At 36.1% G+C, this 22,451-nt stretch overlaps 1 protein-coding gene across 10 annotated transcripts in view; it reads right to left on the bottom strand.

Annotated features, from left to right (window-relative positions):
• Window positions 1–22,451, bottom strand: part of MIPOL1 (mirror-image polydactyly 1) — a 195,814-nt gene that overhangs the window by 163,199 nt on the left and 10,164 nt on the right. Inside the window, exon 2 of one of the 10 annotated variants that reach the window (XM_035539330.2) lies at window positions 8,844–8,995. The exons of 8 other annotated variants lie outside the window; for them this stretch is intronic. The gene's annotated coding sequence lies outside the window, so the exon portion shown is untranslated. Of the gene's footprint in view, window positions 1–405; window positions 883–8,843; window positions 8,996–22,451 lie in introns of those variants that run through there. One more of the 10 variants, XM_035539332.2, reaches the window with a different exon arrangement.

The following is a 22,451-nucleotide window of genomic DNA, read 5'->3' as shown; positions in this document are numbered from 1 at the left end:
GCAATAACCAGATCATGAAAATACCCAAAGCGTTGTCACTGTGTTGATAAATGTAGAAGTTAAACCAAAACAAAAAAAACATTACATAAACATTTTAAAATTCAAGTGCATTACACCAGGACATATATTTTTAATTAATAAAGCAGGAGACTTTTTTTTTTTTCCTATACGACACCAGAGGCAGATATTTTCTTTTTTATATCTCAGATTATAAAAAATATACTACTTCTGCAAATACTTAAGATTCAAGACTAGCATTTATTCAAGAAATGCATATCTAGCTTGTATTTGTTGTTAACTATAAATGGGCATGATAAGAAAATGTTGATTTGATGTGCTTAGGTCTTAACAACAACAACAAAAAAAAACACTTCATGCCATATCGCAGAACACTGAGTTCCTTACAGAAGTCCCTTAAATGAAGCTGTACGCTTCTTTTTCAATTCTGTGTAACCGTGTTGATTTGGAGTTGGCAATCTTTTCCTAAGTTCCTCATTTACTTTTGGATTAGCTGAAAATATAGAAGGTTATTAATATCAAGAAATAGGTTTCTGTCAATGAAGCCATTTCCCTACATATTGCACAAAAAGGTTCATAATAATTGCAGTATTTTAATAAGATATTCATATAGCAAGACATGAAGAAAATACGGTATTTAATAACCTCTGGAGTATTTTAAAACATGTCTTAGGGCCTTAATGTGCCTAGTAATATACTATTTAAAACCATAATTTTATCCCTTCACAATATACAGTCATTCTTCCTCACCATTTACCCAGCTAATGAATGCCAGCAATTAGTAAAATGTAATCCCATTGCACAATCATTTTAATGCTTTTAGCACTCAGAAAAGTAAACACCAAATTAATACTGCTCAAGCCATATCAGATCCTAGTTGGAAGCAAGCAATTATAGTTCAGCTCCTCAGGTGTAATTAAATGATTGGAATGATTTAGTTCCATAAATGCAAGTTAATTCATAAGCAAGCAACAAATATACTGGGAGTAATTACAAGAAACATTGACAGCCTAAGCAGGGCATGTTCTTTCAAGTACCTCATGTAGGAAAATGCTGCCCTCTCCTGGAAATAATAGAGCATATCAAATGGATAATTGGAGAAAGAAGTCAAGAGACTCATTTCACAGACTGTCTTCGTAGGGGAAATATGTTCTGTTAATTAACAGGTATTTTCTGTTTTAAACTTACAGAAAATAAACATACTTTTGATATCAGATTAAGGCAACCTTTTTGATCGAAGTGAAACACGGACCTTTGGGGAGCTCCCCAGGGTTCTCAGTATACTTTCCCCATTATTAGAAAGAAAATGCTAGTTAATAGAAGACCAAATATTCCATACACTAACTGGTTGTTCTGAACACACTGCAGTGGGTATCTAACTTATGTACAACATTTGTGTATCATTCAAGATATAGCTTTACAGTGGGTATTTCAAAGGTAAGGTATCTTTGGAATCTAAACTTATCAAACTATTATTCAGTGTTAAATTTCAAGTCAACACCTATTGGCAGCTGGACACAACCATGAAGGTTTTCTCAGGAGGAATCATCAAAAAAAATCAAATACAATTATTTCAAGGCTTTAATTTAATTTCAATACAATCTGCTAATAATCAATCTATCTAACAATCAAAATAAAGATGGAGATTAAAATAAAGTATATTGGTAGACTTAAACAAAACTGAAAATACAAGGTGAAACTGTAACCCAAAATCTGGAATTAATTTTAAATACTGACTTCCTTATTCACTATCTATTTATTTAATCTGTGTTTGTTAAGACTACTACTTATACATTAAGCAAAGAAACCGAGGGGGAAAAAATAGTCTTTATCTGATGAATATAATAAGCAATAGTCAAGAAAAATTCACTCTAAATATATAAGTACAAAGCCACTTACATATATGAATATAAATTAACCAATATCTTCCCACTAATTAAAGAAATCCCAGATCTACCTATTTTGCCTTCTACAGAAATAACAGATGCTTCCCAGTGCAGCACACAGCAGCACATGAAAGAATCATATGCTGGGGCCAGTATCTGACTATTTTCCACACGCATAAATGGACTGTAAAAAAAGCTTTATTCAAAAGGACGTATCATTGTTAGAGCATGAAATTGTTCTTTACCAAGAGCACTTTGGCATCAAGGTATGTCTTTGTTCCTGATCTCTGTGTATTTCAAAACAAACCAAAGTTGAACACAAATATCGTCACTGTGACTGTACCTACTGTGGAAATGAAATAAATTACTTTAAGAAGTCATATTATTAAAAGTTTAAAATGTACAGCACATTTGCTTTGCCCTTTGATGTCACAGTCCTATTTTTCTATTCAAATCTTGTACATTGTAAGTTAATTGCTTTTGGAAACTACTTATTATTCATGTAAAAATTAATGTGCCAATGCGTTTAAATCCTTTTAAATGACCATTCATGCATCTTTCTTCTTTAAGTGCCAATGAAATCTGTCAAAGATATCAATGCAAGATGGTCTTAGAGAAAGTTCTAATAAAGATTTTTTTCTGCTAACATAAGATTTTCATTTTCGTCAACTTTACTTAAATTCCATTAATTTTTTAAGCTGCTTTTAATAAATTCACAAGTAAAAAATTTTAGGCTCCATAGTCTGTCATTTGTGTTCCAGCTGACTTTATGAATATTAATAACAGTGTTATCCTGATTAAATAGGCTTCATATAAAATCCCTGTGAATCCTATAGCTCAGACATCTCATTTTTCCAACTCTTTATGAATTTGGATTCAGACATTAAAGTGAAAAAAAATTAAAAAACAGATTCAATGGTACATTCGTGCACCTTAAGCAAAAAAATTAGATGTTCTAATGAGTCAAATAATTAAAATTGATTTCAGGCTTTCTGTAAACATGCAACATATTTTAAGTCTAATGAAAACATCAACACTTCACAGAACAAAGGATTAAGAATCTATTATAAAATAGTAATAATGTCTGTCCTTAGCCTTACCTTAAACAACAGATGATATCATCTTAACTCTTCATATACGGACTGCTGATTTGCAGAAGTACTTCCCAGAGAGAAAAAAATACTAGATGCTTAATTACATAAGCATATGTATGAAATACATGAACATTCTCATTTAGCATGGGTTCCCAGTGAAAAAAAAACAGCATTTAACTGGGATATACTTCAGCAAAACCAGCCTTTTCCTAAAGAACATCAAAACAAAGGAAATCTTAATATTGTCCAACAAGAGTCAAGCAGTCACAGTTGCAAACTCCCAACTTCTTTCCATGTTTATATGTTTGAATTATTCACATCTATGACAGACAACCATGGGAACTAAGCTCACTTAGCTCGCTGCACTGCCTTCATTATTATTATTTTTTTTAAAATACATTAGTGCTAAAATTACTACTTCTTACTGAGAAGATGGTCATCAAAATATTTTGCCTTTCGGTACATTGTATTTTGAAGGGGATCTTAGAAGGGGAAAAAAAATGAACAAAATAATGAGTTATTTAAGAGGAAGGCATTCCGATACTGGTTCAAATTACTTACCACCACGAACACTTAAGAGTAATTAAATAAAAACAAGAGGTATATAAAAACAATGTAAATCTACAAAGGTATGAAGCATACAGCACTTTTGCAGTTCTGGGTAGCTTTTATTGCAGCTGTGGACGTATTTCACTTTCAGAGAAAAAAAAAAATCAGGAGCTTCTGCAGCATATAGATTACACAAACGCAAGCAAGCACCCACACAATATCAGAAACTTTCAACCATCGGACCAGTGATGTTGACCCAAGGCATTTTGATTCCTGCCAGTCTGCCGTAGCTCCCAGCACACTCCCTCCTTGGGCAGGAGATGAGGAAGTTCAACTTCTCAGTTCCTGGAGCTCAGTTCCTGACTTCTCTCCCTGGAAACCAAAAGGCTGCTGAAACCCCTCTGTATGAAGCCCTGATGGCTGTAAACCCCTCGTCCTTGTTTGCACCTTTACAGGTCTTGAGCTACTGAATCATGCACAGCCTTCACAGCTGTAACAAGAAGCAAATGGCTGCTGGTGTTGCTGGAATTCACCTCTTCTTAATGAAAAGTCCTTAGGTCTTGGAAGCATTTGCCACAAAGGGGGGCTCCTCTACCTGCTCAGCCTCTGGCAGAACTAGACACCAGCTCCCAGCACCCTTGGGAACGGCACCAAGCCACCCTTTGTCCTGCCTAACGGTGCAGTCAACAGTTGCCAATGACAGAGTGGGGATGGAGCTCTAAAGGAGAGGTAACACCATACACTTCACCGATAGGGAAATAAAGAATCAATGTTAGTGTTATTTTTGTAAGCTTAATTAGATCACCAGGATCTCCTAAAAATATCCTGAAACATTTTGCCCCAGGCCAACCTAAGCAAAAGAACTTAATTTAGGAGGGTATACTATATAAGAAACAAAATTACCTTCTAGGTGCATTTCCCAAGGGAACAGACTGTTTTCTTTATCTCAGGTGCATGCCAAATTTTGAAGCAGTGATACATTCCTCCACAAAAGATTCACATTTCCTCACTACCATACACAACTTTATGGAAAATCAGAAACATAATGCAACTCAAAATAAGTTAAAAATAGTTTGGGGAAGTTAGAAAAATATTAGTCAAAGAATAACTGAAATAGTCACTGTAAATATTTGTCAGGTGTGGAATAAAAAAATCAATCTCTTAGATATTTGAAAGTCATGAAATGAAATATACTTTGAAATTTGATTATGGAGTTACTTATTGTATTGTATTTTATTACTCTTATTTGCTTTAAAATAGAAATATTTCATGCAAAATATTCTGTTTCATTTTAAAGGGAATATAAAAGCTATGCAAGTGTATTAGCCCTCCACACGGATGAATGCAGCATGAGTAGTACTTCACATGTAAAACTCCAGCACTGCCACAAAAACTTCCAGATTTTGACTTATAGAAGTTAAGTGCATTATCTGGAAGCTTGATAAAAACATTTTCCCAGAGGGCAGAATAATATAATAATCCCTAGCTTTTCTCCCGTAGCGATTCTTGGCCCCAAAAGAGATGAGACACCTGCATTAAGTTCTGAGCAACCTGTACACATCAGAAAAACATGGAGAACCAGGGCTTAGATATTTTTTTATTCTGCTGCAGAAACTTCTCATACTCTATGAAGAATTTGCATCTGATGCTTTTAACGATGACATACACTGAAACACAGAGCACTCATTCTGTGTTGTGCTTTTGACAAAGGCAAGAGAGAATACATCTTTTGTTGCAGTTTTTAACTGGTTTAGAGTAGATTGTACCTGTTCCTGAAATAAATTTAATTGGATAAAGGACATGCACTTCTATCTTTCTTTATTTTTCCTCCCTGACTAATTTCTGGTATTAGGTCAGTGTCCTAAAGGCTCATTTTTCTTTTTACACATACAAGGAAGTGTTTTATGTGCATAATAAATCACTGATTGCCAATATCCCCATACCTTTTCTCCCCTCTGTTATATTCTCTCTCCTCCATTAAAAAATGAAATAATCTTTGTATTTTAGTTATTAAGCAATCATCAGTCTGCTCTGTCCTCTTCTATCCCAGTTTTTAGCTGCCCTTTGTCTTCCATTTCTTTTCTTTTATTCTTAGTTTTGTCTTTCCTCTGACAACACATGCCTTTTCCTTCTTCCTCTCTGCCATCTCTTTGAAATGTAAAGAAAACCACACAGGATCTTGTCAAAGTCTGTATCTACTTTTTGTCCATCTTTTCTCATCTGCGTGTGTGTTCTGTGAGGTAGCTTTCTTCTGTGACATGTCCATTAACATTTTTTTTTCACTCTAATCACGAAACTGTGATATGCTTTGGTCAGGTGCAGAATAGTCAATTCATTTAACCATCCTTCAGCTTTGTTGTAAATAAATCACTGGTCTTACTGTCCAGGGCACTAGATCTCCATATCTAAATAGTTTACAACCAGATTGTGATTTCCATAGCCTGCACAGATAAAGACACAGATGTTTTAAAGCAGCTTCTGTCCTATTTGGAACAAAGAATATTTAGTAGAATTAGGACTATGTCATCATGGTGATGAGGGCTACCTGCCCATTACACTCTGCTGACAAAATCACCACCAGTAGATAAATCCTTTCTATTTAGCACTTCTGCGATGATGCTTTAAGTGCTGTGTCCAGTATGAGGCTCCCAGGAATATCCTGAAGGAAGTCAAGAAGAGCCAGAAAGACGATGAGAGGTCTGTAGCACATGACTTACAAGGAAGGTAAAGGATTTTTTCACAGTGAGGAAGGTCAAACACTGAAACAAGTTGCTCAGAGACTGCAGAATCTCCTGTTGCCAAAGATAGGCAAAACTCATCTGGATATAGCAAGCTGACCTAACTTTGGAAACGGCCTGGTCTAGCAGAGGTGTGAACTGGGTGATATTCAGAGGTGCCTTCCTACCTATTTTATTATGCCAATGACTGTAATTAAAGTCATCAAAACTAGTATTCCTACAATACACTAAATTCTGCATTGCTTTCTGCTTGACAGTGCAGGACAGCAGACCAGAGAAAAAGCAGAAAGGCACAAGAATTATTTCTTTTACCATATAAATAAGTTACTAGCCTAGATTTTACCATAAAAGCAAAAATGAAGTCACAGAATATTATGCATGTGTAAAAATGAGAAGGGGTTATTTAGCGGCATAATAATAAACCACTAGTACAAGTAATAACATTAAACAGAAATGACATTTCTCGTGTCCAAAGCATCCCAATTTAATTGTTGAGCTGACTTCACGGAACAAAGGAAGATAGAGCAGGAACTTAGAGAAGGAATGGAAGCAACAAACCGAACGGAAGCAAAGGAAGTCTCAGTTTATCCAGCCAACTCACATTTCTCAAAGTCCCTTCAAATAGCCCCCTTTTTCCTGACAACAAACATATTAAAAATGTAAAGCATAAAGACTACAAAATAGTGTGGATGTTGGAGCCTGATCAAGAACCACCATGAGTACTAAACATGTTGAGGCCTGATAGAAATGTGCCATCCTTTCAAGACCTGGTAGTGAATGAGGCCCACAGGCCTCTCAGAGAAATACAGCTGCACCAACTACTTATGTCAGAACATTTTGAGCAGCATGAGAGCACAAACGCACCTCCTCTGCTGTCATAAAACAAAACATCCAGTGCATTGTATGTACCCCAAATTACCTACCCACTCAAATTCAAGAGCATACACTTGAGCTGACAAGAATCATGACACCTGAAATTTTACAAACTGAATAGAGCAATGAAATAAAGCAACAAATCCAGATCGGTTTTGTTCTTTAAGAGAATTAACTGAGCCACCAGTTTTTAAAAATGAGTATCTGAAGAGAAAGCTGTCCTTTAAGCTGTCCTCTTTATGTAAGATCATAACCGTTCCCTAGAAAGTGCTTGCACAATCGTAAGATGTTGCACAGGTGTGAACAAAACATACTTTTGCCTACAACTCAATAAATATATTGTCTCTCGTCAAGTTATGTTTCTTTTTAAATCTAGCAACTAGATCCAGTACGTAGTGTCTTCATTTACTACAAATAGTAGTTTAATACTTGTAAGTGAGAAAGTGGAGACCAGTGATGAGTGTTGTCCCTCAGGGGTCTGTATTGGGACTGGTACCATTTAACGTCTTTGTTAGCGACATGGACAGTGGGACTGACTGCACCCTCAACAAGACTGTGAATGACTCCAAGCTGAGTGGCATGGTTGACACATCGGAGGAAAGGGATGCATTCCAGAGGGACCTTGAAAGACTTGATATGTGGGCCCATGCAAAACTTATGAAGTTCACTAACAAATGCTTTCTTGCCAATCAAACTACTGCAATATTTTTGTTTACTTTGGGAAAAACAATATATTTATCTTTAATCTAAGCTACTTTGGAAAATACCTCAAACTTTTTCTCAGCTGAAACTGACCAAAAAAGTTATCTTCACACAGTAGAAAGGAAATGTCTACTGTGAATAAAAGCTTCCATCTAAAATAGTTAAGTTACAAAAGATGGAAAACTCAAAAAAGGTCTAGAAGGAGATGCAGGACAACTTGAAAAAACAGGCAAAATTGTCAGATTCCCAATATAATAAAAGCTCTGTCATTTCCGTTCTTCTATTTCAACCAATGAAATATTTAAGCATTTTTGGAAGTATGCACTTGCATAATTAGATCATTGAGGAACTGGAGTTCCTTGATCTTGTCATCATTTAAGATTACATACAACATCATAATAAATAAAGAACAGAATAGAGAAGCCAGACAGACTTACACTGTTTAAAACATTTCTTTACTGTGTTTTGAAGTCATTTGAAAGCCTTAGAAAGCATGTTATTTGGCTAAAAACATGAAAATAATTTATGATGAAGAAGCCTTAAAGAATTTCTCTAAGAACAAACTAAAAAGAGGTTCAGGTAAGTTGAAGGTTATATAACTGACAGAAGAAGTTTTTACTAGGGGTTCTGAGCTTCAAAAAATCAGATTCTTTCCACAAAGACAAATTGAAGAAAAAAAATCCTGGAAAAGTTCCAGACCAAGAATTATCAAGCCAGTTTCAGCAAGATTATTCTCTTCAGTTTTTATAAAAAGAAACAGATGGATGTTCTCTTCATTCTTGCAACCTCATCATAAATTCAGATATCTAACACTCATTATTCCTTGATTCATCAAGCTACATTAATGTTTTAATTGCCACAACACTTGACACCAGAGGTGAAAAGAAGAAATTAGGTTAGGTTTCAGAGAGCTGAGAGAGCAGCTGAATCTTGGCCCCACAAGTTATTCCTGAGCGGAGCAAAAGAGCTCTAAATCCACTTACTAGACAAAGGAGACAAAATCCTTACTTAGACAGCACTTCTGAAACCCAAGCTCATTTTGATGTCTGCTTTCTCATGCACGTAATCTTGCTTAACAGTTTGAGGCTTGTTTGTCAGACATTCTGGGCATTGCAAGTTGCACTGCTTGGCATCACTAAAAAATAAAACAAAATAAAGCAAGAAGACTTGATAACATAAGCATAGATAACACACAAGATTTTATATACACACACACAAATAGAACAATTCTGAAGATATTCTTGGACATGCTGAAACTAAGACTTTTAGACTCCAGAGCTTCATCTTGCCTTTCATGTTGAAGGAGTAGCTAATAAGAAGGTTAGGTATTTGCACTAGGATGTCTTCTGTGCCTAATACGGCATTAGAAAAAATCCTAAACAGCTTTCTATTTCACAGTCAAACTGGGAGGAAAGAAGGGAGAAAATCATTTGGAATATTTCTTAAACACTATGAACGAAGGCAACTTTTCTTGATTGCTGTGCTTTTATGACACCTTGCTGTCGAAGGCAAGACTTAACATGACTTCTTGTTGTCAAAAGCAAATCCTAACATGTTCAAACTTTAACGTAAAAAAGGCGTAATTTTTCTGATAAAGTTATGTCACTTTGACACTGCATTCAGAGTACTTCATCATTCTTTTAATTTCTTCAAGAATTTAAAGCCACAACATCTAACCAGTTATTTCCCTTTCTGAAAACATGTCAATAAGTAACAGCCCTCTTTTGCTTCCTTCTGATCTCAAGGCAGTATTTCACCATACTCAGTTATTCAGTTGGATTGTGAATGTACTGAGTAGACAGGTTTGGAAAAAGACGTACAGTGGTTAGATGGTAGTTTTTGCCTTATATAACTTAGCTTATTAGAATATGCTCATCCTGCCTGAAAAGAGTTCGGTGAATTTCATTTATTCATCACACTGAACTTCACTGAGGGGCAAGGTTACTTTTGATTTACAAAGATGCTCACTTTAAAAAAGCTAAATTTAAGGAAAAGGCAGTTTAGGATTTGAAGGTTTCCCAAAGTGTTTTCAAAACAGACTGGAAAAAAAAATAAAAATAAAAAAAACACTCATCCTCTCAGAAAACCATTAAGAAACACCTTCCTAAAAACCTGCATCTCTAGATATCTGAGAAGTCCAGAGACCCTGTAAATAACAATTGTTTGTTCCAAACACAATTTTAAAATCTGGTAACAAGTTATAGTTTTGTTTCAAAATATTTTGGAGAGAATTATTTTTTATGAATTGAAATTTAACATTATCCTGAAAGAATTTCTATAGCAACTGGAATTAATTCTGCTTTTACTCACAATATCAAATTCCTCACTTGTATTAGTAAACAGGAATACTTTTACAAATAATTGTATTTTACTGGATTACAGTTTAAAAAAAAAATCAACATCAGCACACACACATGTACCTATATATGTATCCATCACTGCGTTATTTTCACTACATGTGGGATTCTTAACAACTAGAGATGTACAGTTAATTCTTGATTTCCCTGATCTCTATAACAAGCTGAATGGCTGCATTACTGGAAAGAAAATGTAATATGTAATGCTAAATGGGTTCTCAATAAACTAGCTGTTTTTTGTTCTTTAACTTTTAAGATAAACTTGGGAAGCGCATATTATACCAAACAGGAAACAAGCTACTGGGCAGATATAAGCAGTGGGGAACCTCAGTATGATAACAGCATATGCTATTTTTAGTAAGTTTTCTCTCATAAGTGCAAGACAGTGAATGTTTGCCAAAAGAATTTTACATCCAGGAGGGTTTTTGAAAAATGAAAGATACTTTTAAACTATGAAGAGAATTATAAATTTTGCCTAATATTTAGTAACCTTCAGATACTGTAATTCCACTTCAGATCCTGGAAAAACATTCTGGAGACAAATATTAGTCTACCACTGGATAGTGAAGAGGAGGAACAAAATTACATTTCAAGGGGAAACTGTTTTAATTAGAGTTACCTTGTACACCTGCACAGTAGTCACCTTCAGTACAGTGTGAGAAAAAGTGTTACACTCCACAACCATGTTTATTTTTGCTACCATCAAATTCTGAGTCCTCAAAGCAAAAACCTAAATTTTGCTCCCAGCCATGATTACATTGCCATACTTTTACACTACCTAGCATAGGAAACTAACTTAAGCACCCTTAACTGGATGGCTGTATGTATATCCCAAGACAAAAGAGTCTCTTGAAGCAACCGTTACACACTTATCCATAACATTTATGATTAAAGGAATCCTTCATGGGTGTTCTATTCTTTCGTACCTTTAGGGTGCCATAAACAAACTAGTCAACTGGGTACACTACTGTCCTTTTAACAGTGTTAGCATAAGAAATGGGCTCATTATGATCCCCAAAGTAATCCCATTCTATCAAAAAGTAAAGCGAGTCTGATCTCACAGGGAGCTGCATTTCCTTATCAGTCCTTCTGCAGTTTCATCAACCTTCGCTATTTAGAAAGAATGTCCAGTCACACTGAGGAGCAGACCTCAACGATCTGGTTATCAGCCCAGCAAATTAAAGCTGCTGACCTGTGCCATACTACAGTTTCATGCTCGTTAAACCGGATGGCACACAAAACCTTGAAGTCTATCCAACAAAGATCCTGATCAGACAGAGATTCTGATTCCTTCACAGAGCCCCTTCCTTTGACGAAATGGAACAAGTTAGAACCTCACAAATTAGAGCTTTGAAGAACACAAAAGACCATTTGTAGTCCCAAGACTTACCTAGAGGAATTGTTCAACAATATCAGATCAGCACTCTTGGGCTGCTGAGTCACTTACCCATTGCCACAACCCTCTGATATGACTTAACACAAGGAACAGCAGCAAATCACTGACCTCGGGGACAGTGGTACTTCAACAGGAGCCCATAAAACCTGGAGTCTATAACCAGTAACAGATGTACAAATGACTATTTCTACATAACAAGGGCAGCTGATCAAGACATCTTGAAAGCCAACACTTCTTTAAAATATCCAGCTTGACAAAATAACCTGTCAGGTCTAGTTAACCGTTTTTGTGAAGTAGGAGATACCTTGAGAAGTCTATTTCTTACCACTTTTCATCATTCTTAAAATGTGGGCTCTAACATCTATGCATCATTTGGATTCCATCAACCACATCTTCAGTACATACAAGTCTGCTTTTACAGGGCCAATCTAATTTCTCAGCCATATTTCAACAACAGTTCCATTCTTGGCCAAAAATTTAAGGAAGTTTTATATTAATTAATAAGATGTTAATTTGGCTACAGGTAACATATGGGAGGATAGTGAGAGAGTTAATACATATTTACTCCTTTGAAAACCAAAAATATCCAGATCTCTAACATTATAAAGCAAGTGAAGAATCCATAGTAAGAAAGGTGGTGCTTATCAGTTTCACTTTATTCAACTGATATTTTCCACAGTAGAAATGCATTTTGCAAGTGAAAAGGTTTCCATCTACTGACCTTGGCATTCATTAGGACCATACTGTGATTTATACTGAGAATTCCAAGCCTTCATCTTATAAATAAATGTAAAATACAAAAAAAAAACAATTATGCTTGTGTAAAATTCTAATTTATCTCTCTGTAACCAGGTTTTGTCTATGCTACATATTTCTGTTTGAATAAAAGTCAAAGTTAGTAATAGGTATCATTTATTTTCTGACTTTTCATTATCTTGACATTTTAACTTTTTTTTTTTTTATACTCAGGCTTTGATTTTATCTAAGGCTTCAACCCCACAGCTGATTTTTAGACAAGTACACTCTGTCTTCCAGAATACCTGTTCAAGAAATAAGCCAGCTAAAAGAATATATTTGCCATTCAGCAAATCAAAATATTTAAAATATATATAAATATATAAAAAAGCAGGATTTTATGACAAAGAAAAACACCTGATTAGGGAAGAAAATGTAGCACTGTGTGCAAATGACAGAAAAAAACACATATTAGAAGAAATCCCAAACTCCAGTGAAGAACAGTAGAAAGTAGAGTAGAAATCTGAATTTGGTGGTTCTGGACAATTATTAACACTCAGCTTAGATTTTTATTATTGCTGAAAAAGGTAAGCAAGGAAGTTTTTTTCCCTGTAAAAGGGCAGTCACAACTTTACACTCAATGCCATAGCATTAGCAATTTAATATTAGCCATTAGTCTAACTCAGATGTGCTTTTCAGTGATACTTGAAAACTCACTTCACCGAGCAATTTTTTGGACTTAAATATAAATTATATAAATGCACCAACTTAGTAGTTTAGTTTTTTTTTTGTTTGCTTTTTTAGCACAAGCATTAATTAGCATTACTTCCACTAACCACCCCAGTGTTTTACTGCTCTTAGACATACGCACGTTGATGTCAAAGAAAGTCAACTGTGTCTCAAGCCAAGTTCTCACTACTGCACAGGCTCAAGTACTTTGTATGTAAGTGCTACAGTTTACACAGAAGCTTTCTTTTAAGCAAAGTAAAAGGCTCAGAAGAAGAGAAGGTCAAAAAAGAAACCAACAAAAAAACATGACATGAAAAATTTCTGTTCTCAAAGGCAGCAGATCTAAAAGAAAAGCAAGAAGCCCAATTCAGCTATGTCCCATGTGCACAAACATGCCCAGTAAAGCATTAAGAAAAAAGCCCAAAGACGTTTTGATGAAGTGGGAATGACATAGCTATACAGGCTGATAACAAAATTGTAATTTTCCATACAGGGCAGATCTCCACCAGCAGAGTTGCCCTGCACAAGGCAGGACTGGTTCCCCCTGTGCCTCCTGCACACTAGCAGTGGAATTCCTTCACGTTTGCAGCAAACAAAGCTGCTCACTGGGCCTTTGTGATTAAAGCAGGAATGTCATAACCGTGGTGGTCTAGACTGCTATGAGCAAAAATGACACATGGCAAAACGAGTGGCCCTTGGTCAGAAGTGGCTATGGTCAGGATGAGGCATGCTTAGGAAGTAGTACCTCAAATACCTTGCGATAAACACGTGGAGAAAATAACACGAAGAACACCAGAGTTAACTGAATAAAAGGTTAAAGAAAATAAACAACATTTTTGCAGCTTAGCATTTATTTGTGAACTGCTGCTGCAACTATATGCTTGACAGGAAAGCTATGAAGCTTTTGGTAGCTTGACAAGACAATCTACAGGCTTGAATGAAATGTTCAGCTTAAGGAATTAGAATAAATCTGATGACTGATATGCTACTGAACGTGACAGGCTGTCATCTGTTTTAAACAGGATCTCTGCTAGGATGTACTGAAAGTGATTTTTTTTCCATTACCTTAAACATACTAAGACTTTTTCAAATGAATTCTGGCTAATCTATTAAGACAAAAGATCTTCTCAAGCTATTGCCATTTAAATAAAATAATGAAATAGCCATTTGGCTTACTTACATAATTAATTCATGCTGACACTGTACTTCTGCGATTAATTTACATCCAGTCCACAAAAGCATACAACAAAAATGATTATCCTTACTTCCCAAGTTAACTATAAAATCAGAAGATATGAGCAAATAAGTGATTAAAGCAGTTTATCTAAGTCCTATTTATGTATATGAAACTCTCTATATGAGTATCAAATTGTTTATCTGGTATCAAGACAATGCAGTACATTCTTAATTGATTCAGAAAAACATTCCTGTACTATTTTTTTCATGTTATGATTTTATATGAAAATAGGTACAGGGGTTCTCCTACAGCTTTTTCAAGTTATGAAAAATTGATCAACAGAAGTCCTTCAGTAAAGCTGTATTGCAGCAGATAACTAGAGATAAAGAACACTAGCTCTAATTTTAAGCTGGCCAGACCCTAAAAACCAAACAGTTAAAAATCCTAATACATACATATTTTAATTACTTTAAATATATATAAATAGACACACATATAAACAGTGTAAAATACGTTAAAAATCTTTCGGAGGCAATTGACGCTATTTAAGAAAAGATACCAGCATAAAAAACTTTGGTAAGATCTAGGCTCAAATATGAACATCCTTCCTGTATCAGACTGTAAATCATTCCTGTATGAATTACTGGAATGAATCACCATCTCCTTCTAGAAATAATGATTCAAATCTATTCTACAAACAAGAAAAAAAAGGAAAAAGGGGTTTTGTGACACCCACCTGGAATCTGTGTCTTAGATACAAAGAAATAGGAAAACTGATCACTGCTGGATAAGTAGTAATGTCAGTTTGAACAGCACAACATTTACAAAGCTAAATAGGGAAGCAAGCACAACTCCCCAGCTCACACAATCCACTTCCAAAGGGAAATAAGAATAAAATCACCACCAAAGCCATTCAGCTTTCAGAAAAGGCTATCACCAATGCATACAATTTAAAATATTTTAGCTATTGGTTGAATTTCCCTCTTAGCTTCCTGAATCATATATCAACTAAAATTTTGTACTACACAAGAACAGTATAGTCTATGTTGTTTCTCTCTTAAATGTCAGTATTAGACCAGTTTCTCCTGCTAGTTTCCTTTATTGCTACACAAAAGTACCATAAATAGTGGTAATTAGCCCACAATTAGGGGTAATTAGTCCAGCAGGAAATCTGTTTCCAAGCATCAGCCAGATAGTAAAATACATTGGGTATATGCTTACAAACAGAAAAATTAGCATTTTGTGAGATGCTTTGCATTAGATCTAGCAAGCTTATGCCTCTGAATAAACACTGAACTCCAGGCATTAAAACTTTGGCCTTTCCTACCGCTAAGATGCAAATTTAAGCTATAAAAAGCTCAATGACCTCATGCAAATTAGTTTTCCATGCAAGACTGCAGTTGTCAAAGTGTTCCGTTTCCCCCCATTTGCATTCGGAAACCATTCAGACCTTAGAAGACCAACAGGCCCCTTCCAATCAGTTTCTGTACCACACCTGATAAATACAGAGGATTTGAAGTCCCTGCTCTATGTTATGATTTCTTGTTTCGCATGAGTTGTTTAAAGGGCTCAGTGCCTAAAAGCTCGTTCCCCACTGAATGTAACCTGTTAACAGAAAAACTGTAGTAGGGAAATCTCATTACGTTACAGGCGATCTTCAATAGCTCTTTGTGGTACCCTTTACTGTTAGGAGAAAACTCTATTACTTCTGCCCATACCATCATTTGGAATTACCGTGTTTCAGTTACCACCTGAGATCTTTCAGATCAAAAGAGATGAAACCAGACCCAAGAAGCCCTGCATCTTCCCAGAGCTTCCCACAACTGCTAGTTCTACATGTTTGTCATCCTCCCTTCAGACTTCAAGATCTGCTACTAAACATTTGTTGTATTCCTCTGCTAAATGCTTCAGGCACTACATAAAATCTAAATGGCTCTCAAAAGAAGCAGGTGCTGATACATAAGGAAAGCTGAACACACACAGATGTGGGTCTTCACTTGGTTGAGGGCAACTGCCAAATTCTACCGATGCATCAAGTCTAGAAAACCATTTGCTATCAGTCATCTTTTCATGATCTCTATACACTGGCAGGTGCAAAACTTTTTTTTTTTTAATTTTTACTTTAAAAACTTTTTAAGGCCAACAAGTTTAATGAAGGCTTGTCTTTTCTTCCCCACCTTTTAATGAGCAGCAAACCTATCCTGTTGACTCTATCACTCATTTCACGTTTCATAGAAGATTATTAAGCTCTTCTTTTGCTTCTAAGGGGAAACGTTTGTTGTAATGTCACTTTCTGGACCATTTGTTTTCTCAGCTCTAACTTGTATTTCATGGAAATTTTTATCAACAGACTTTTCCTGAAAAAGTCCCCTCCCTCTCCAAAAACAAAAACAAAAAACAAAAAAAAAACCACACTCTTTTAGCAAGAACATGAGCTAAAACTTAGTAATCCTTCCCTTGATGGCAGTAAGATTATTATATAAACACAAACCAAATCTTTATGTTCTACAGCTTGCTTTTTTTAGATAATATTCCTGCCTGGCACCACACTTTTTTTGCACTTGGGCTATCCAAATGATATACTTTCCACTGGGCTTCAGGTAGGTGATTTTTGCTTCTACCATCATATTGTCCAGGGCAATATCCTCATAACTAAAGGTACCATCATTCTCGTCATCATGTTTGCATATTTTGATATTTGAAAAAGGATAACAGATAGCTCTGGACACTCGGACTTCTGATGTTTTGCACCATGCACTATTTGCACGAACTATTTTGTTTTTCTGTTCAGGAGGAAGGTGGCTGAGATGACACTATTCTGCCTAATCTCTTGTCTACTTGGACTTTCACCTGCACCTTCTATCTCCACCAAAAATGAAAGCCTGTACTCCAAGATCACTTTCAGAGGCTGAATTCTAATTGCTTTGTTAGCAATAGGGGTTAGCTTGGCGTTTGTCAATATTTTCTAAGTTTTTTGCCCAGATGTCTGCCACAATCTGATCTCCTCAAAACTGCTAGCTTGTAACAACAGTTAATCCCAATTCAAACTCTTCTGTGTTTTGTTGGGTTGTTTGTTTGTTTTCAGTTGTTTTTTTTTTTTAAATTCCTCTTAAAAACACACCACTGATCTGTTTTAGGGACAGACTTCAGAACTTGTCACACATATTATCACAATGGTCTGATAAGGTGACAACTACATGCAGTGGGCTGAAAAATAAGTGATATTTTAAAAACTTAAAGTGCTTTAGAAAAGACTAATGCTTGAATAAGACTACTTTCTAATTGTCTCTACTTTTGCCAGCATTTATTGATGGCAGACACAAAGAGAAATTAGGAAGCAATTTCAACTAAATGTCTAACAAACACATTTGGTTGCACTTTGGGAGAGTGAGCTCCAGACACGACCCATCCTTCAGTGCTGTATTGCAATTCGTTAATGTGCCATCTTAAAGAAAACCCATGATTTCATCTTTGCAAACCATAAGTAAGTGACTATTAACCATCAAAACAAATAAAGCAAACCAAATTATACCATTTCAGCAGAATTCTAACTCAATAATTTATTTCTGACAAGTGCCTTCATAATTTCATCTCACTTTTAACCCCATTCCCTAATGTCTGAATGCGGGTTTCACATTCATAATAACCAGCACAGAGAAACACATTTCCAAAGATTATTTCTACTTGCAACTTAGCCTAGTAATCATATGGTCATCAGACAAATCTGCAGTCTTTGAGAATGATCTTACTTTCTTGTTGTGCTATAAGGTACTGTACAGGAGTGTGACTGCAGAGAATTATTAGTCAGAGCAGGAGCCCTGGGGACCCACACCCTTTCCATTGTTTTGAACTGTAAACATAAGTCATTTAGAATTTCAAATAAGAAATGCGAGGTACATGTTACACAAAGTGTGTACCTTTTACAATCACAGGACAGATCTGGCAGATCTTTGAAGTACATACACATTGGCAGTAAAAACAAAAACAAACAAACAAACAAAAACCTCACAACAACAAAAAACTTACTACCTCTTATTACCTCTAAAATATTATCCTGCTCTGTCCCTTTAAAGTTAAGACCTGTAACTCACATTTTCAAGTAAAATTAGCACCTTATTACTTAGCAACTGTTCTCACACTAGAGTAGTAACCGGTCTACCTACAAGACTGCACCTGGTAAATTTATTTCTAAAGAAGTTGTTTGCAACTTGCATATTCTTAACAGTTTTCCAAACAGCTCACACAGATGTGAACAAACCACATCCACTCCATCGACTTGTTGAGCCACGTGCCACAATGCAGGGATGCTGACACACCATGCCAAACGTGGAATTTGCAGGATAAGCTACTGCTGATTTTGAATTTATGCACTGTGCTGCTCAACAGTTCTCAGTGCTCAAACACATAGTTTCAATGTGATTAGTAGTTAGCATTAGCAAGAAAAAAAAAAGGCAACTATGAAACTAGGCACTCAAATCTCATACTGGATGTTTAATAAGACCCCCCCAGTCACACCCTAGGTGCAGCAGGGCAGGCGCAGCCACAGGGCCAGGTGCAGATCCCCGCCTGCAGACTCTACGAGTGTAGCCCACGCCAGGCCCACTGGGGGCACAGGCTCCATCTCCTGGCTGCTGGCACTGCACGGCAAGCAGCAAGCTTCCCACCCACTAGCTTATGCCTCTATTTGCTAAGGAAGTCCAGGTATTCAGTCCTGGTTCAGCAGAAGACTGTCAGCCAAATGCATGCGCACACACCTGCTGAGTAGGGAGAGGTGTATGTATATGAAGTCTTCTATTATCCTTTAGGATTTGTAAAATATGGCTTGAAAACTGTCCTAAAAAACCCTTATTTTTCCACAAGAAGCAACACACACCTCTACACTCCTGATCTACTTCTGAACAGGCTTACTACAGGGATTGGAAAGGAACAGCTGAGAAATTAGCAAACACACCCAACTGGTGATCACACCCAGGTGGCAAGGCCAACAAATGGCTGACCAGGCACAACAATTCTCTTCTCCAAGGCATGCCTAGGAAGATCAGCAGCTAACTTAAGACTTGGTGCAAGAAAAGAGACGGCACAAGAAAAGGGCAGTGGGTTCCACAACTTCCCCCCTGCCTTTTTCTTTGAGCATCCTGTCCCCTACTCAACACCAAGTTTAAGCCAGCTAACTGGGGCTGAGTACTGTAGGAGGCAAAAGAACAATGAAGTCAGGGTAACAGAATCACGGAAATACTTATATCGCTCATAGTACATCTCTTTGTACACCTCTGCAGGAAGAGATAGCATGACTTCAGCCAGGAACACCTGGAAACAACCAAGAGATCATTGCAGCAAGAAGGCAGGAACAGAGCAGGAAGTAATAAAACCCAGGCACTATGGGCAGGGAGATACAGTGAACAAAGACACCAGTGAATTCACACAGCCCTACCTGGGGCCGTATTTTCCCAATTTAGTTTGTCCCTCTAAAAAGATAGTTGAAGACACTAATGGACAAACCTCCTACAGTGAACTCGGGTAGAAGATAGCTGCAAGCATTGCAGAAAGAGAACAGAATGCTTCTTTGCCTCTTTTTTTTTTTTTTTTTTTTTGCAACTTGAGGGAAAAACAAAATTTAATCCTTAAAGGTGGATTTTCATTTGCTAAACTAAGATTTTAATCAAAATTCATTTTTAAAACGTAACTGAATACAACTATGGGGTTGCTGCTGCCTCCTTAAGGAACAATGACATCAGTCGAGAAGGATATAGGTGTGGAACCACATCCTTTTTCATCATATGTAATCAGGTGCAAAGAGAAAAGTTTAAGTTCAGGATTCCTGTGGTCTAATTAAAATAAATACCATTACGAACAGATAGACAAATACAGATTTATTAATAACTGTTTGTTTTTCTTCAGATACAGGTCAAGTGAACTGAGGTATTTAACTACCTCAAGACTCATTTTTATTCTATCTTAAACTGTTTTCCCTGACAGCAAGCTCATGGTATCCTAACAACTAGAAGCAAAATAGAAAAAGTGTAAAAAAGTCGATTAGCATATGTAAATGTAGATATTAGTATCTGCCATTAACTGTCCTACTTTGATTACTGAGTAACTGAATGTCCTTGATTCCACCTGTATCATTCACCTAGTGATATTTGGAATAAAGACATTCAGTATAAGAAAACATTTTTGTAGTTCTATCAAGGAGGTAATACACTTTAAAAATATGTAAAAATATCAACTACTGTCCAAATGGAACTGTGTAATTTGCTAGCATTTCTATCACCTGCCCAGGAGACAAAAGTACATTTGTGCTGTTTTTACACTGGCCTAAGTACAGAGACTTTTTTTGTTGTTGTTACTGAATGACATACAGAAAATGCTGAGATTCTGGCTGAAGTCAGTCTCTCACATTTGAGATTTCAGATTTATTTATGTTTAAGAATGATATCTTCACAGAAAATCCATATTGTCAGCTGGCACTCTACTTGTATAAATAACTCTGTTGCCCCATCATAATTAAAAGTAAAAACAAGCACTGCACAATTATGCCACAAAAAGAAAACAAAGCTTGCCTTCACTGAAAAGAATATTCTAACAAATGCTTTAGAATTATACTTCCTGAATTTTCCAGGATCTAGCTGTTTTTTTTCAGAAGAGAGAAAACGCCTCCTACTGCCACTATCTATACCACATCAGCCCGAGGTAAAGCTGTCAAAGGAGAACTGCCAAATGCTTATGCTGTCTAAAGGCACCAGACCTTTAGGGTTCTCAGAAATACTGAAGAACACATGAAAAGCTCTGCTCAGTCTTCCTGCTGCTGGCCAAAGCACTGAAGAAAGCAGCCTTTCCTTGCCACTCTCCAGAATAATACTCCCTTGGTGTCAAGGGCTATCAGGGAAACTTTTTTCTTCAAGCTATCTGAAGACAAAATATGGCTTGACAAAGCTGCTCCCTGTTTAGAGCACACTACCAACAGCTGCCACCTCACCAGGGCAGGGAGAAGGAACCAAAAGGTCTCACGGAGGACAAGGCAAGGAAACACAAAGACAGTGTTTCTGGTAATCAGCATATTAATTCTGTTCTTGTGGCTCAACTGAATAAGTTTCCAAATATAATTTTCTGTCCACGACAAAAACATGGGAAAAGCGATTTTTCAGTTACCTTATCCATAAGATGTTTCTTGCCTTCCCTTTCCTTTTTTTTTTTCTCCTCAGCAAAACAACAGAAAAAGCTGCCCTACAAAAACTAGGAACGTGTGCCCCAAATAAAAAGCTGCACAACTCCAATGGGTTAAAGAAAAAACCACACACACACACATTTTAAAGTTGTTTAGTGTTTAAGGTCACTTTAAATCCTACAACATTTGCATCATTTTAAGAGTCAGCAGAAAATATTCATCAGATCTTCAAGTTGTGGTGGCTATTTTCTAATGCCTCATTAGAGGCATTTCTAATTTCTAATTTTCCTCATTCTAATTTTTTTTCCTCATTCTAATTTTCTAATTTCTAATTTCCTCATTACAAGGAAGGTACCAAGGAGCAAATGATTCCTGCAGTGGTTATAGCAAAACTCTTTCGACAGGGAAGCCACATCCTAATGTTCTGATACAATGGAAATTTGAAAATCTGCCTGTATCCCTGCACAGATACACACAAACACACTATAGCTTACTATGATTAAGAATACTTTGTTTCTCACATTTGTATCTAAAAATTTACATGACCAAGTTACCCCATTCTCACCTACCAAGCACCTAACCTTGCAAAATCCTACAGAACCTGAAACTTTATTTACTTGAATGAGTCACAATGACAACGCATTGAGAAACTGAATCCTAAAGCAAGTCCAACTGCAAACCAAAAAAATTAGAAATTAAGAACTGTACTTGACAAAAACAAATAATACCTAAAACAATACTAATAGCTTTATTATAGGATGGGTATAATTTATGCAACAACAAGCATAAATGACAGGACACTGCATTAGGATATACATCTTCTTCACATTTCATCATCTAATGTCTCTTATGTAGGACTAACTGATCACTTAATAAAATATGTAACTACATATATTTCTACCCACAAATACCATTATTGAGAGAAATGAATACTTAGAAAATATTTATTTTTGCACAATTGCTAACAATGGCATCGAAATGACCACTAGAATGTCTTAGAATAATTTTCTAATTATACTCAGTATTCTCCAT

This window comes from Cygnus atratus, chromosome 5 (assembly GCF_013377495.2).
Source record: "Cygnus atratus isolate AKBS03 ecotype Queensland, Australia chromosome 5, CAtr_DNAZoo_HiC_assembly, whole genome shotgun sequence".
Taxonomy (NCBI): Eukaryota; Metazoa; Chordata; class Aves; order Anseriformes; family Anatidae; genus Cygnus; species Cygnus atratus.
This window is presented reverse-complemented; position numbering and strand designations above follow the sequence as displayed.